The sequence below is a fragment of the Pongo abelii genome, chromosome 4, assembly GCF_028885655.2.
Source record: "Pongo abelii isolate AG06213 chromosome 4, NHGRI_mPonAbe1-v2.0_pri, whole genome shotgun sequence".
Lineage (NCBI taxonomy): Eukaryota > Metazoa > Chordata > Mammalia > Primates > Hominidae > Pongo > Pongo abelii.
This window is the reverse complement of record NC_071989.2, coordinates 144,953,970-144,969,729: the sequence shown is the minus strand read 5'-3', so window position 1 is coordinate 144,969,729 and position 15,760 is coordinate 144,953,970. Positions and strand designations below refer to the sequence as shown.

General features: G+C 35.1%; 1 long non-coding RNA gene across 1 annotated transcript in view; it reads right to left on the bottom strand.

Moving 5' to 3' along the window:
* Positions 1 to 12,925, bottom strand: part of LOC129059538 (uncharacterized) — a 52,900-nt gene extending 39,975 nt beyond the window's left edge. The window contains exon 1 of the long non-coding RNA XR_008525518.2: positions 12,882 to 12,925. This is a non-coding gene — a long non-coding RNA (uncharacterized LOC129059538). The remainder of the gene's footprint in view (positions 1 to 12,881) is intronic.
* Between the last annotated feature and the right edge of the window lie 2,835 nt (positions 12,926 to 15,760).

The following is a 15,760-nucleotide window of genomic DNA, read 5'->3' as shown; positions in this document are numbered from 1 at the left end:
AGAAATAACGAAAATTGAAGCAGAATTGAATGAAACTGAGACCCAAAAAATCCATAAAAAGGACAAATGAAAACAAAAATTGTTTTTTTGAAAGAATGAAGAAGAGTGATAGCTACCTAGTAGGGTTGACAAAGAATAAGAGAGAGAAGGGCCAAATAAGCACAGTTAGAAATTACAAAGGTGACATTACGATTGATCCCACAGAAATACAAAAGACCCTCAGAGACTATTATGAACACCTCTATGCACACAAACTATAAAATCTAGAGGTAATGGATAAATTCCTGAAATATACAATCTCCCAAGATTGATCTAGAAAGAAAATGAAAACTTGAACAGAGCAATAATGAGTTCTAAAATTGAATCAGTAATAAAAAAAAAAAAACTACCAACCCCCAAAACCCGTGTACTATCTATTATGAACTGGCAGCCAACATCATACTGAACAGTCAAAAACTGGACTCATTCCATCATGTGTGACGGCTCATGCCTGTAATCCTACACTTTAGGAGGCCAAGGTGGGAGAATTACTAGAGCCCAGAAGTTCAAGGCCAACCTCGTCAGCATAGCAAGATCCCCCCACACCAAACAAACAAACAAACAAACAAACAAAAAACCTAGACTCATTCCCTTTGAGAACTCTCACCATTCCTATTCAATGTAGTACTGGAAGTCCTAGCCAGAGCAATGAGGCAAGAGAAAGAAATAAAAGGCACCCATATTGAAAAATAAGGAGTCAAATTATTTCTCTTCACAGACAATATGATTCTATACCTAAAGACTCAGCCAAAAACCTCCTGGAACTGAAAAATGACTTCAGTAAAGTTTCAAGATACAAAATCAATGTATAAAAATCATTAATGTTTTCATACACCAATAATGTTCAAGCTGAGAGTCAAATCAAAAATGCAATCTCATTACAATGGCCATCAAAAATAAAATGTTTAGCAATATATCTTTAAAAGGAGGTGAAAGATCTGTACAAGGAAAACTACAAAACACTGCTGAAAGAAATCAGAGACAACACAAATAGAAAAACATTCTATACTCATGGATTGGAAGAATCAATATTGTTAAAATAGCCAAACTGCCTAAAGCAATCTGCAGAGTCAATGTCATTTCTACCAAGCCACCAATGTTATTTTTCACTTAACTAGAAAAAACTATTCTGAAATTCATATGGAACCAATAAAGAGCCTGAATATTCAAAGCAATCCTAAGCAAAATAACAAAACCAGAGAGATTACATTACCCAAGTTCAAACTATACTATAAGGCTCAGTAATCAAAATAGCACCATACTGGTACAAAAACAGGCATATAGGACAATGGAACAGAATAGAGAATCCAGAAATAAAGCCACACATCTACAGCCATCTGATCTTTGATAAAAGTTGACAAAAATAGGAAATGGGGAAATGACACCTTATTCAACAAATGATGCTGGGATTGCTGGCTAGCCATATGCAGAAGAATGGAACTGGACGCCACATACAAAATTTAACTCAAGAAGGATTAAAGATTTAAATGTAAACTATTAGAATCCTAGAAGGAAAACCTCTCTAGATATCAGTTTTGCAAAGAATTTATGACTAAGTCCTCAAAAGCAATTGCAACAAAATCAAAAATTGAAAATTGGCACTTAATCAAAAGAACTTCTGTATAGCAAAAGAAACTATCAACAGAGTAGACAACCTACAGAATGGGAGAAAATATTCACAAATTATGCATCCAACAAAGGCCTGATATTCAGAATCTATAAAGAACTTAAACAATTGAACAAGCACAAAACAAATAACACCATTGAAAAGTGGGCAAAAGACATAAACAGGCATGTCTCAAAAGATGACACGCAAGTAGCTAACAAACATATGAAAAAATGCTCCACATCACTAATAAGAGTAACGAAAATCAAAACCACAATAAGATACCATTTCACATCAGTCAGAATAGCTATTATTAACAAGTCAAAAAACAACAGATGTTGGCAATGCTGTAGAGAAAAGGGAGTGCTTATACACTATTGGTAGGAATGTGAATTAGCTCAGCCACTGTGTAAAGCAGTTTGGAGATTACTCAAAGAGGTTAGAACAGAGCTACCATTTGATCCGACAATCCCAATTCTGGGCACGTATCCAAAAGAAAATAAACATTTCTACCAAAAAGGTACCTGCACTCATATGCTCATTGTAGTACTATTAAGAATAGCAGACATGGAATCAAGCTAGGTGCTCACCAATGGTGGATTGAATAAAGAAAATGTGGTATATTTATACTATGGAATACTAAGCAGCAATAAAAAGGAATGAGATTATGTCCTTTGCAGAAACATGGATGAAGCTGGAGGCCATTATCCTAAGCAAAATATCTCAGGAACACAAAACCAAATACCACATGTTCTCACTTATAAGTGGGAGCTAAACATTGGAGGAAGGGAAGGGGAAAGGACTGAAAAACTAACTGTTGGATATTATTCTCAGTACTTATGCAAAGGGATCAATCGTACTCCAAACACTTCAGCATCGTGCAATACACCCAAGTAACAAACCTGCACTTGTACTTCCTGAATCTAGAATAAAAGTTGAACTTATGAAAGTAAATATATAATAAAGTAAAATTTTTATGGAAATTCAAAGGGTCTATAATAAGAAAAACAGCCTTGAAAAGAGGAATGAGGTTGGATAATTTATATCTTATGATTTAAAAATAAAGCTACAGTAATAAAGATAGTGTTAGATCAATTGATTGATGGGAAAGATTGTGAATCTAAATACATATGCGCACATATATGGACAACTGAACTTCAGTGCACAAAGTCAGTGGAGAAAGCTGTTTTAACAAATGGTGCTAGAATAATTGGATGTTTGTATGAATAAATAGAAGCCTCAGCCCCCATTTCATGCCATACACAAAAATTAATTCACTTAATATCATATATCTAAATATAAAAGCTTAAAAATATAGAGCTTTCTAGAAGAAAAAGTTAGAGGAAATCGGAAAGTCTATTAAAAAGAGAATGGATAAACAAATTTTACAAAATAAAATACTACTCAGCAAGGAAAAAGAATAAAAGAACATAAGACTGTGTACTATATTATTTCATTTATATTCAGTATAAGAATATTAAAAACTGATACATTGTAGCAGAATTCAGAAAGTCATTGCCTCTGGCATGGAGTGAGACAGTTAAAAAATGGCTGGAAAAGTTAATGAAGAAATTTTCCCGAGGGATCAACAAACAAAAAGAAAGACAAATATTACTTCTAGCTGAGGAGGATAAAAACTAGGATGGAATAACAAGAAATGGTTTTATGTAAGAATGGGCATTTGAGCTGGGTCTTGGAGGATAAGGAGGGAGTGCACCTTAGACATGGGATAAAAGAAATGATAAACAGTCAAATTTCTGCACCCAAAACCAGCAAATACCACATCATCTTTCTTTCCATGCCACAAATATCAATGGACTCTTCCCTGTACAATCTCAAGGCTAATAAACAAGTGTATGCTTCAGTCCTTCAAACAGGCTACCTGTCTTTCTAAGAAACCATTTGTATTCTGAAAGAATTGCATATTCTGATTGAAATGTTTTCTGTAGGTAACATTTTGTTACTTCTTGGCATCATAGATGGAGGGAAAATCCACCTAGCGGGTCTTGAATTGCCTCTCAATATGCAGTCCTCTTCCCCAAGGCTTTTCCTTTGATGGAACACTGCTTGCTGTGCTGATTCTGTTGACGGATCTGCAGCGTAGAAGAGTACTCAGAGGGAGACCCGTCTGTCCAGCAGCCTGCCCCACTCTGTTCCAATAGGAGTCCCAATTAGGGAATATCCAATTTCTGCATATTCACTTCTGCTTAATTATATCAAAGCCGGTCCACTTTCCTATGCAATTTCTGTACCATATCAGAAACTCATGTAAGTTTTGGACATGAGTATGATACCATCTCTGGTTTCCCATACTGATGCATATTTCTTCTTCCTATTCTTTTTTGCTTTTTTTATTCGTGAAAAATTGTAGGGTCCGTAAAAAATTATGGGGTCCATGAAAAATTTTGTTACAAAATAATGTGTAGCGTATATAATGTGGTTCCTTCAAGAGAGTATTCAGTGTCCATTACCCGAGTACAATATATTTACAATGTTAAGTATGATTTTAAGTACAATGTTAAGTATGGTCATCCTACTCTGCTATCAAAACTTGAATTTATTCATCTTATCTTACCATATGTTTGTACCCTTTAGCCCACTTCTCTTCATCCTTTCCCCTCCCACCCACTCACATCCCCAGCCTTATTATCTATTTTCCACTCCTAAATATAAGTGAGCACATGTGATATTTGTCTTTTGTGCCTGGCTTATTTTACTTAAGAGAATGATTTCCAGTTTCATCCATGTTACCGCAGATGACATAATTTTATTGGTAGTATTCTATTGTTTATATACATCACATTTTCTTTATAGACACTAAGGTTGATTCCATATGTTAGCTATTGTGAATAGGGCTACAATAAACATGTGAATACAGGTATCCTTTTCATGTATTGATTTATTTTCCTTTGGGTAGATACCCAGTAGTGGGATTGCTGGATCGAATGGGAATTCCATTTTTAGTTTTTTGAGAAATCACCATACTGTTTTCCATAGTGGCTGTACTAGCTTTAATTCCTACCAACAGAATTGAAGGGAACTCTTTTCCCTTTTCTTCACATTCTCTCCAACTTGTTTTTTTGTGTCTTTTTAATAATAGCAATTCTAGCCGAGGTAAGATGATGCCTCACTGTGGGTTTGATGTGCATTTCTCTGATAATTAATGATATTGAGCGTTTTTTTTCATACACCTATTGGCCACTTGTATGTTTTATTTTGATAAATGTCTATCCATGTCCTTTGCCTACATGTTAATGGTATTATTTGATTTTTTTCTTATTGAGTTTTTTAGTTCTTCTATATTCTGGATATTAATTCCTTGTAAGATAAATAGTTTGCAAATATTTCTCCCATTCAATAGGAGGTCTCTTCACCCTGTTGATGATTTCTTTTGCTGTGAAGATTTTTAGCTTAATAAAGTCTCATTTACCTGTTTTTTGGTTTTGTTGCCTGTGCTTTTGAGCTCTTAGTCATATATTCATTGCCTAAATCAAGAACCAGGAAATTTTTCCCTAGGTTTTATTCTAGTAATTTAATAGTTTTGTGTCCCGCATTTAAGTTTTTACTCCATTTTAACTTGATCTTTGTATATGATGAGAGATAGGGGTCAATTTCATTCCTCTGGATGTGGCTCTCCAATTTTCCTGGCATCATTTACCGAAGAGGCTACCTTTTCCCCATTCTAAGTTCTTTCTGGTTTTGTCAAAGATCAGTTGGCTGCAAATGTGTGGCTTTATTGTTGAGTTCTCTATTCTGTTCTATTGGTCTGTGTGTCTATTTTTTATACCAGCACCCTGCTTTTTTGGTTACTATAGCCTTGAAATGTATTTTGAAGTCAGGAAATGTGATGCCTCTAGATTCTTTTCTTTTTCCTTAGGATTGCTTTGGCTATTCAAGCTCTTTTTTGATTCCATATGAATTTTAGGATTGGTTTTTCTAATTCTGTAAAAAAAGGACATTGTTATTTTGACAGGAATTGCATTAAATCTGTAGATTTCTTTGGGCAATATAATCATTTTAATGATATTGACTTCTGATTCGTGAGCATTGGATGTTTTTCCATTTGTTGGGATCATCTTCAATTTCTTTCAACCGTGTTTTGTAGTTTTCCTTGCAGAAATCTTCTACCTCCTTGATTAAATTTATTCCTAGGTATTTTATTTTTTTGTAGCTATTGTGAGACTGCCTTCTTCATTTCTTTCCTGGCTTGATCATTATTGCTATATAGAAATGCTAGTAATTTTTGTACGTTAATTTTGTAAACTTCAACTTTACTCCTGAATTTATTTTCCAAATCTAGGACTTTTTATTATAAAAACTTTCAACCGTACACAAAAGTAAAGAGAATACCATAAAGAATTCTCCTGTCACTCAGTTTTACAATACCCATGTTTTGCCATTCTGATTGATTTCTCTCTTTTTTTATTGTTCTCTTTTAGCTCTTAAGTGGAAAGGATAATTTTTTTTCACTATTCATAGTGAAAAATGGTGGTGTCTGTACCACATGTGATGTCAAGAAAGAACAGTGAGGGCCCTCCCTGCTGCCCTCCCCTGGCCTCTAGCAACCGCTGCCCTACTCTCTACTTCTATGTGATAAACTTGTTCAGCTTTCACATATGAGTGAGAAGATGCAGTGTTTATCTTTCTTTGCCTGGCTTATTTTACTTAACATAATGTCCTCCGAGCTTATCCATGCATCCATGTTGCCACTAATGACAGAATTGTGTTCCTTTTTATTTTTTGGATTCTTTTGGTAGTTTTTTTAATCGCTTTATAGGAAAGGAAGGGTGGGGCTCTATTTCTGAGCTCAAGTCATTGTCTTTCCTAGATGCTAGCCTGTGTTAATAGCTTTTCAATATTGGACAATGCTAGGAACCTGTTTAAAAAAAGTCTTATATTTATACATGATAGGTCATTAATCTAATTGTGTTACATTTTATGTTGGAATTAAAGAAGGAGTGCTTGAGTTGTATAAACAGGGTTCAGATCCCAGCCCTACCACATTCTCAGGCAGCAAATTAACATTTCCAAGCTTCGTTTTCCTCATCTGTAAAATGAAGATGTTAACAGTATCTATTTCCTGGAATAGTTAAGAGGGTAAAATGAGATAATGGATCTAAAGCTTCCGCATGTGCCTGGCACACAGTAACTGCTTAATAAATATTTAAAAGAATTATTGTAATCTTCCATCATTGCTGGATCTGGTACCAAACTTAAATACTTTCATGTAAGTTCAGATTTCTCAGACCTAGACTTTTCAAGAATAGGTTTTCTAAAAAATCATAGTTTATGGTACAATTTAATTTTATCTAACCCTAAAAACAGTACCAAAAAAAAAAAAAAAAAAAGAAAACCTCCTGGATGTAGATACATCCTCTCTGTCTAGATAGAGCTCTTTGGAAAGCTAGGAATCCCAAGGCCTCTGGCTCTTGTTTTCCTCATCTAGAAAGTAAAATTCCATTTTCATCAAAATTTCACAAAGATATGCACACTTCTATACAGAAGGAATTACATTCTCAGGTTATGGTGCTGTGGGCTTTTCTTATTGAATAAAGAGAACTGTGTCTTCCCAAGCTTGATATGTAAGGAAGGAGCTAAAGATTTAAAGGGAGACACAATGAGGATTTAAACAGATTTATTGAAAATCATATTTGGAATGCATGAGTTGCAGGCCCAAGATTAAGGCAAGTCTCTCTCTCCAGAACATTTTCTTCAGTAGTAATAGACAGGCAAAGCCTTTTTCTTTTTAAATCATCCTCTAATGAGAAATGGTTTAAACTGGAAAACTTCTTTATACAGTAATTTGGGCAGATCCAGGGATAAAATGAAAAGATCATTCAGTAACAGAACTAAAGCTGTCCTAACACAACTATGTCAGTCAGAATTAGAATGAGACGGTCATGACATTTGACAGCCATCGTGCCAGTACACTTGCCACAGAACGGACCTGAGCCAGATAACTCACATTAATTCCGGTCCCTGATCCTCCTCAACACTACCCCTCTGAACTCTGTTCAAAAGCCTTGAGTGGCTTCTCATTAATCTCAGAATAAAGTTTCCAAAACTTAACATGCCCTGAAAGTCCATGCATGGTCCAGACCCTACTGACTTCCTCACTCATGATTCTGCCTTCACTCATGTATTCTAGCCACACCATCCTCAAATGAAACATACTCCCATTGCCATGGGGCCTTTGCAAATACTGTCCTCTCTGCTTGGAACGCCCCAGTGGGCTCTTCTTCATGCTTTAGACCACAGCTCAAGCGTTTATGGTACCATTGAACACCTCCTTCATAACTCTTAAAATTATAATCAATAACTAATTATGCAATTAATTTGTTAATACTATGGTTGTTTAAATTTCTCATTAGAATAAAAATGTCATGGGGATAAGGACAGTGTCTACCATGCTGACCATTCTATTCCTAATGTTTGTATAGGACAAATGTTCAATAAATATTTATTGACTACGTAAATGAATGGATTTTCATTCTCTACCAATATCAGAGCTTGGGCTCTAAACCTCTAAGTGCAACTTATCTTTGAATCGAAACGTATGAGTCACTCAGCAACATGAGCGCTGGCTTACATTGACTTGTATATCTATGATATCTTGTGTGTGTATGTGGATGAGTATCTATTGATCTATGTTCTCACCGGTTTTCTCTTTCCTTGGGTTGCTTTTACTCCCAGATACCCTGCCAGGTAACATATCATTTCTTTATTTTTGCCATCATTTCCCTATTACTGGTCTTTTTTGCTTTTCCCAATCCCCTCAGAAGCCAAAATCATCCTAAAATCTGGTGGTCTCACTGGCATTCACCATTCATGGCTCCCAGGCTTTTGATTTAATGGCTCTTTTACTTTCAAGGCCTGCCTTCTTCCCTGCCAAGATATTTAGTTATTATTATTCATAGAAAATTATTCAAAAAATAGATTCATTCTCTCTCTGTCTCCATCTCTCAGCTGATGGGGATATTATTCTTGGTTTTAGGGCTATGAACTTTAGAGAAAAGATGATTTTTTAAATCCTTGGTTGAGTTTTAGGAGATTCATGATATTTTTCACTGAATACTATGCATCCCTTTATAAAATAATAATGGTATGCCCGGCTCTTCAAGAGGATGCAAATTGTACAACTAAGACTTTGGAATTGAGAGCTTTTGGAAAATAATTGAAACTTTCATATAGTTTACACAACTATAGTTGTGATTTATTTATTTATGTGTTCATCAATCTAACCAGCATTTACTCAGTTTCTAATATGAGTTAGGCACCATATTTATACCTAGTTCGTTATAGAATGATGTAGAAGGCAGATGAAAGTTCTGCCCTCAATGAGGCAAGAAATAAAGAGTAAACAATAAAATACCTATTTATAGCAAGTACAATACCAGGATATTATGAATTAGCTATAATCACTGAAAATCTATTTTCTCCTCCATGGTAAGAAGAGCATTGCTGCTTTGCCTTGGCCATGCTATGTGCACTGTTCAGTTATAGCATTTTGTTTTGTTTTGTTTTTTAACTTTTCTTTTAGGTTCAGGGTACATGTGCAGGTTTATTATCTAGGTAAATTGCATGTCATGGGGGTTTGGTATATAGATTGCTTTATCACCCAGGTAATAAGCATAGTACCCGATAAGTAATTTTTTAATAGTCTTCCTTCTCCCACCATTTACCATCAAGTAGGCCCCAGTGTCTGTTGTTCCCTTCTTTGTGTCCATGTGTAGTCAGTGTTTAGCTTCCACTTATAAGTGAAAACCTGTGGTATTTGTTTTCTGTCCCTGCATTAGTTTGCTTGGGATAATGGCCTCTAGCTTCATCCATGTTGCTGCAAAGGATATGGTCTTGTTCTTTTTATGGCTGCATAGTATTCCATGGTGTATATGTACCACATTTTCTTTATACAGTCTACCATCGATGGACATTTAGGTTGATTCTATGACTTTGCTATTGTGAATGGTGCTGTGATGAATATATGTGTGCATAAGTCTTCATGGCAGACCAATTTGCATTCCTCTGGGTATTTACCCAATAGTGGGATTTCTGGGTCAAAATGGTAGTTCTGTTTCAAATTCTTTGAGAAATCACCACACGGCTTTCAATAATGATTGAACTAATTTACATTGCCACCAGCAGTGTATAGGTATTTGCTTTCCTCCACAACCTAACTAGCGTCTTTTCCTTTTTGACTTTTTTAATAATATCCATTCTGATTGGTGTGAGGTGGTATCTTGTGTGGTTTTGATTTGCATTTCTTTAACAATTAGTGATGCTGAACATTTTTTCATATGGTTGTTGGCCACGTGTATGTCTTCTTTTGAAAAGTGTCTTTTCATATCCTTTGCCCACTTTTTAGTGAGGTTGGTTTTTTTTTTTTCTTGTGAATTTGTTTAAGTTCCTTGTAGATGCTGGATATTAGACCTTCGTTGGATGCATAGTTTGTGAATATTTTCTCCCATTCTGTAGACTGTCTGTTTAGTCTGTTGATAGTTTCTTTTGCTGTGCAGAAGCTCTTTAGTTTAATTAGGTCCCCTTTGTCAATTTTTCTTTTTGTTGCAACTGCTTTTTGTTTGCAGATAATATGATTCTATAGATAGAAAACCCCATAATCTCTGTCCAAAAGCTCCTAGATCTTATAAACACTTCAGCAAAGTTTCAGAATACAAAATCAACGTACAAAAATCAGTAGTGTACACTAGCAGTGTTTTTCAAAGTTTTTTAAAGATTCCCTAGTGGTCATGAAATTAATTGAGATTTTACTAATATTTTTAGTGAATTAAATAGAATAGAACATATCAGAGATTATTTCACATATTAAAGGTTAGTATTGATATTTGTTTCAGATTTAAATTTATGGATATTCTGGTTCTGATGTAAAATATATGTGACAGCAGGTCACCATAAAAAATGTATGAAGGCATGGCTCCTTAGGCCACAAACTCAGCACTGTGTCACCACATATGAGGTGCTTAGGGGCACCACCTATGAGGTGCTTGTTATAATGGTAACAAGACAGGCAGCTGGTTCCTTTAGGACAAGAAGTAGGCACATTAAAATTCAGCTTCATTTCAAAAGACATTTCATTTCTTTAGATTTTGGATTTGAAAATATTATTTGAATGTATAATCAAGAAGAACTAAAAATAAGTTATCACTCAGCATGGACAACTTTAAAAATGATATGATGGGAATAGGAAGCATTGGTAGGCTTTCCTAATTATAGACATGCCACATGATTATTAAATTACTCCATTCACTCCATCTTTATTGAGCATTTATTGTGCCCCAAGCACTGTGTTGAATAAATCACACATCATTCTTACTCTCATCATGTTTACAATTTTCTCTTCACTATCTAAATTAATGGTCCTGAACCCTGACAGCACAATAGCATTATCTGGAGGACTTTTGAAAAAACTGATGCCCAACCCTATTCCCAGAGATTCTAATTTAATCAGTCTGGAATAAGATGCAGAATTAATATTTTTAAAGTTGTTCAGATGATTCTAATGTGCAACCATGATTGAGAATCAATGGCCTTTAGCATTCAATAAAAATCTTGCAAATTTAAGTATTAGTTAACTTTGGCTAAAATACCCAGAACATTTTTTGTCTCAGGGTGATAAAATAAATTCTTCTTACAAAAGTGAGAATTTTAAAATTTCTCTTAAAATATCAGCATCTATAAAGTCCTTGAGTTTTTTTTATCATTTTGAAATAGTGATCTTTACCATTTTAAAATCACTCTGCTCTGGCTAAATATTCATGAATAATCAGTTTTTTATTATTTTTATTTTGAATTTTTACCTTAGTTATTAGTTTTGAGTTATTTGTGAATTTATGAAATGACCTTAATTTCCATTTCTCCTAAATGGTTAAAATTAAGGACAAAAATCACCCTTTAAGTTTCATTTTTTAGTCATTGTTATCAAATTAAAGTTGTATGTCTATACATTTGTAGATAAAATATTCAAATTGATACCATTTGGATATTTGTCTCATTTTTGCTATTAATTGTATTAAATATTATTAAAAGTATGAGTAATACTTCTACTCCCATTAATACATTTATTAATAGCTCATTCCTCTTTGATTTCCAATAATAAATCTCCTTGTGATGAAAGTTTATCAAGAATCTGAAAAAAAAATCTCTGCCTGATTCAATGCCCTATTTTTCTCATCAGCTTTTGTGTTTTATCTGTTTAAGTGTTTTTAACTGGTTTAAAAAGGCAGCTCTCATCTCTAACACAATGATTTTTGCCTTCCCTGAAGATAGGATTAAACCATCTGATTGAAGGACTCCATTCTGCCTTATTTCCTTTTCAAATGAAGCTGAGCAAATCAGCTGAAATTGTTGTTAGCTGTCTGAGTTTCCCTCCAAGTTGGGCTCATTGCCTGTTGATGATATTCTTATTTATTCCATTCTTTGGAGATATTGATGACACCTAGAGGTATCTTTCATCTTCTCTTATCTCATGATTAGATCCTTAAAAGTGTGGCCTATTGAAACAATCACCTTGACTTGGCAGCCCACAACTATGTGGACTTGGCCTCATTCACTGCAACCTCCGCCTCCTGGGTTCAAGTGATTCTCCTGCCTCAGCCTCCCGAGTAGCTGGGATTACAGGCATGCACCACCACGCCCAGCTACTTTTGTATTTTTAGTAGAGACGAGGTTTCTCTATGTTGGTCAGGCTGGTCTCGAACTCCCAACCGGGTGATCTGCCTGGCTTGGCCTCCCAAAGTGCTGGGATTACAGGCATGAGTCACCGCTCCCAGCCATTAGCTATTTCTTTACGGAGCCCAGGTTTCTTTTAGAGACAAATTTTATTTCAATACCACAATCTGGGTACTAGAGCTCATTGCTACTGGGAGGATCACTGTCTCTAGGCTTCTCCATTCATTAGTATCCAGAACTAGGAAATACACACATACACACATACATATAAAAGACCACATAAGTTTATTTTGCTGCCTCTAATTCAAATTTAAGCCGACAGAACTTTTACTCAACTTTTTCTCTATTATATATACATCTCCTGTCTTTCACACTGAGAATCTTGGTTCTCAAGAACAGCAGGGGTGATAGAATGAAAATATTCCATAATTACTCATTTATTTATTCACATATTGTACACACAACAGTATCCAAATAATAATATTGATACTAATACTAATATTAATGAATACAATTCCTGAAAATATTACAATTATTTTTGCATATGACTTACACATTCTCCTCCTGTATTTCTTGGAGTTCTACTCTATCTGCATTGTCATAATACATAGTACTTATGAATTCTATCCTCTCCTTCTTAGCTCTCACTTAGTTTTAGTTCTATAGATTCCTATAAGCTGACAACTGATGCTCATGTCTATGTCTCTTTATGTCTAAAAAACATTATAGGGCGATCACCATTTTTTTAATTATTTTTAGTTCTTTCTCAAGTTTTGTCATCACATTTTTATGTTTTTCTAATTTTGATTTGTATTGTTCTTGAATGTCATATTTTCTTAATCTCTTTTAGTTTCAAAATTGTAGGATATAGTTTTGTTGTTGGGGAGCATATCTTTCTAGCATGCTTTCATTGTCTGCAGAGATGTTATTCTGCCCCTTATTCTCTTTTTTCTTATAATAACCGAGTATGCGTTTGGCCTTCATACTTTTCTGTTGCCCATTTTTATGTGTAATTGGTTCTCTGCACTTTTAGAATGGGCGTGGTTCAGGAAAGCTTTTATAACTTCACAGAGCTCGCTCGTGTGTTTCATAATGCTCCAAAATAGGCAGCCTGCTTCCTGAGGTCTCCCAGCTCTGTTCTCCTCCCCAGTGTTGTCTTTTCTTGTCCCTGGTGTCCATCTCCTGCTCAATTTTGATTCTGCTCCCAGCAGTTATTCCTGAGGGCGGGCCCATCGTAGCAGGAGCTCTGGCTATTTTGAGAATTCATCTCAAGCTTTGGCTGATGGCTGCAGCTCCCTCACACCTGTCTAGCGCCAGATTTCTTGCACTCATTCGATATGAGATAGAGTAAACCCCACCCTCATTTCAGCTGCTGTTCTCTAGTTAGCCTGTGGTACTTTCCGGTGAATACCTATTAAGTTTTTGGGGTTCTCTGTTCTCAGCCCTATAAAATGCTGGCCTATAGTTTCAGTTGTGTTCTCCACAAAAACGCCAATACCTCATAGATCTTGTGGCTGTTGGTAGCTTATATTTTAGGGTTTGTGGGGACACCTCACCTAGTTTTGTTGTCAATGTTGTCCGTGTTTTGCCATAAAGTTGCTCAAATTTTATGGGGGCATTCAGAGATTGAAAAACTTTATAGCCATTTCCACCCTCTGCTCAGAATTCTCCTGAATATATGTATTTTTCACTTTGCTAATATAATAGGCAAAAAAGTTTTAAATTTTTAATCTTGATACCATTATATTATAAAAATAATATATGCATTGAGGATATTCAGAAAACTCATAAAGTACACAGAAAACAATAAAAATTGCCTATAATTTTATCACCCGAGATACATACAACTACTAAGAATTAGGTGTGTCTTTTAGCCTTTTTAAATGTTTAAGTAAAGCACATTTTATTTATATTCATGTATAGTGTATAACATTATACATGGATCAAATTGATTCAGTTTTGTATCTGATGTTTTATAGTTAACACAGCATAGTAAGCCTTTTCTCCTTGTCCTCAATTATTTGAAAGTCTATTTTTTATGTGCTCAAGGGGGTTCATGTGTACACAGACTTGAGAAATTCTGAAATGAACAGTATTAGGTGAATTGCTTTACTAACCAGAGAAAAATAAATTTAGATATTCTCCTTAGAACATGTATAAACAGAAATTCTAGAAGAATAGAAGACTTCAGTACATTTTAAATGAAAAATCAAAAAGAAAAATAATATAGGTAAACAGGAAAAAACTTGCTAAGCATAAAAGCAAATAGTCACAAAGAAAAGTATTAATACAGCTGACCATCTGAAAAGTAGTATCATCTTTAGGCATTCAGCTATCGTGTCACCATAGCCTTCAGCAATGACTAAGGATTCTAACTAATCCTCTGTTATCGAGTTAATAGAGATCATTTTCTTTGGCAAGGTACTAAATCAGAATCCTAGAATGAAAGAATCCAATTTTCCAGGTGGTTAACAGTACATTCCCAATTAATTAATCCCTGAGAATCTAGCAGCCAGCAGTTTAAGACATTGCAATATGGCATATAGCGTTCAAGGAGATCTTATGCAGGATCAGTTGACAATAAAGAGAGCGATGGCTGCTCTCATTTTGTTTAGCCTCCTAGCTGGCCTGTGGGACAGTGAATTTTAGGAATCCAAATGTATAGAAAGTTTCAAACTTGTAGAAAATTAAAACAAGAAAATATACTTATAAAACAGATAAATTTCAGAGGTGATCATTAACACCTCATGATTATTTTACTTTCTGAAATTCACTTAATGTCAGCTTCCTGCAGTGCCTCTAAGATTCTCCGCAGGAAGCAATAAGGAAAATATAAAGTTAACATGCTTGGGGCCATTGCCAGTGAAAGAAACAGATGAAACAACTTGAAAAACTTCTGGATATTGTGAATAATATTCAGATATGTATCTCCTGAATAAATAGTGAACTGATTGCATAAAATATCAAGGCGACTTGGGTGTTTATGAATGGAACACTGGGGCTCTAGGCAGAGACTAGGGTGAGGCAAGTGAGACACCCAGGGATTAAAATTGAAGGAGGTGTCCACTCCCAGGGCCAACCCTGTGCTGTGACCCGGAGCGGGAGTGACTTCTTAAATTTTGTGCCTTACTTATCTTATTCACCTCACCTGAGTGCTGGTCCTGCTTTTTCAATGCCTAGTTTTGTTTCCGGATCTTTTCCCAAGCAAATTTACTTCTCATAGCTCCCTAAAGACTAAAGCAGAGTAAGCTAGTTATGTGTTACCCTAAGGGGAATTTCCGCTCAGCCAGACAGAGGAATAGAATGGCTTGAGTGAGGAGCATCTTCTCTATATTTATCCTCATCTCCTACGTAAAGAGCCATGAATAGGGGCATGAAAATTAAAAATGAGAGAGAGAGAATAATCTGTTAAGCAATGTGCCTCGATTTGTA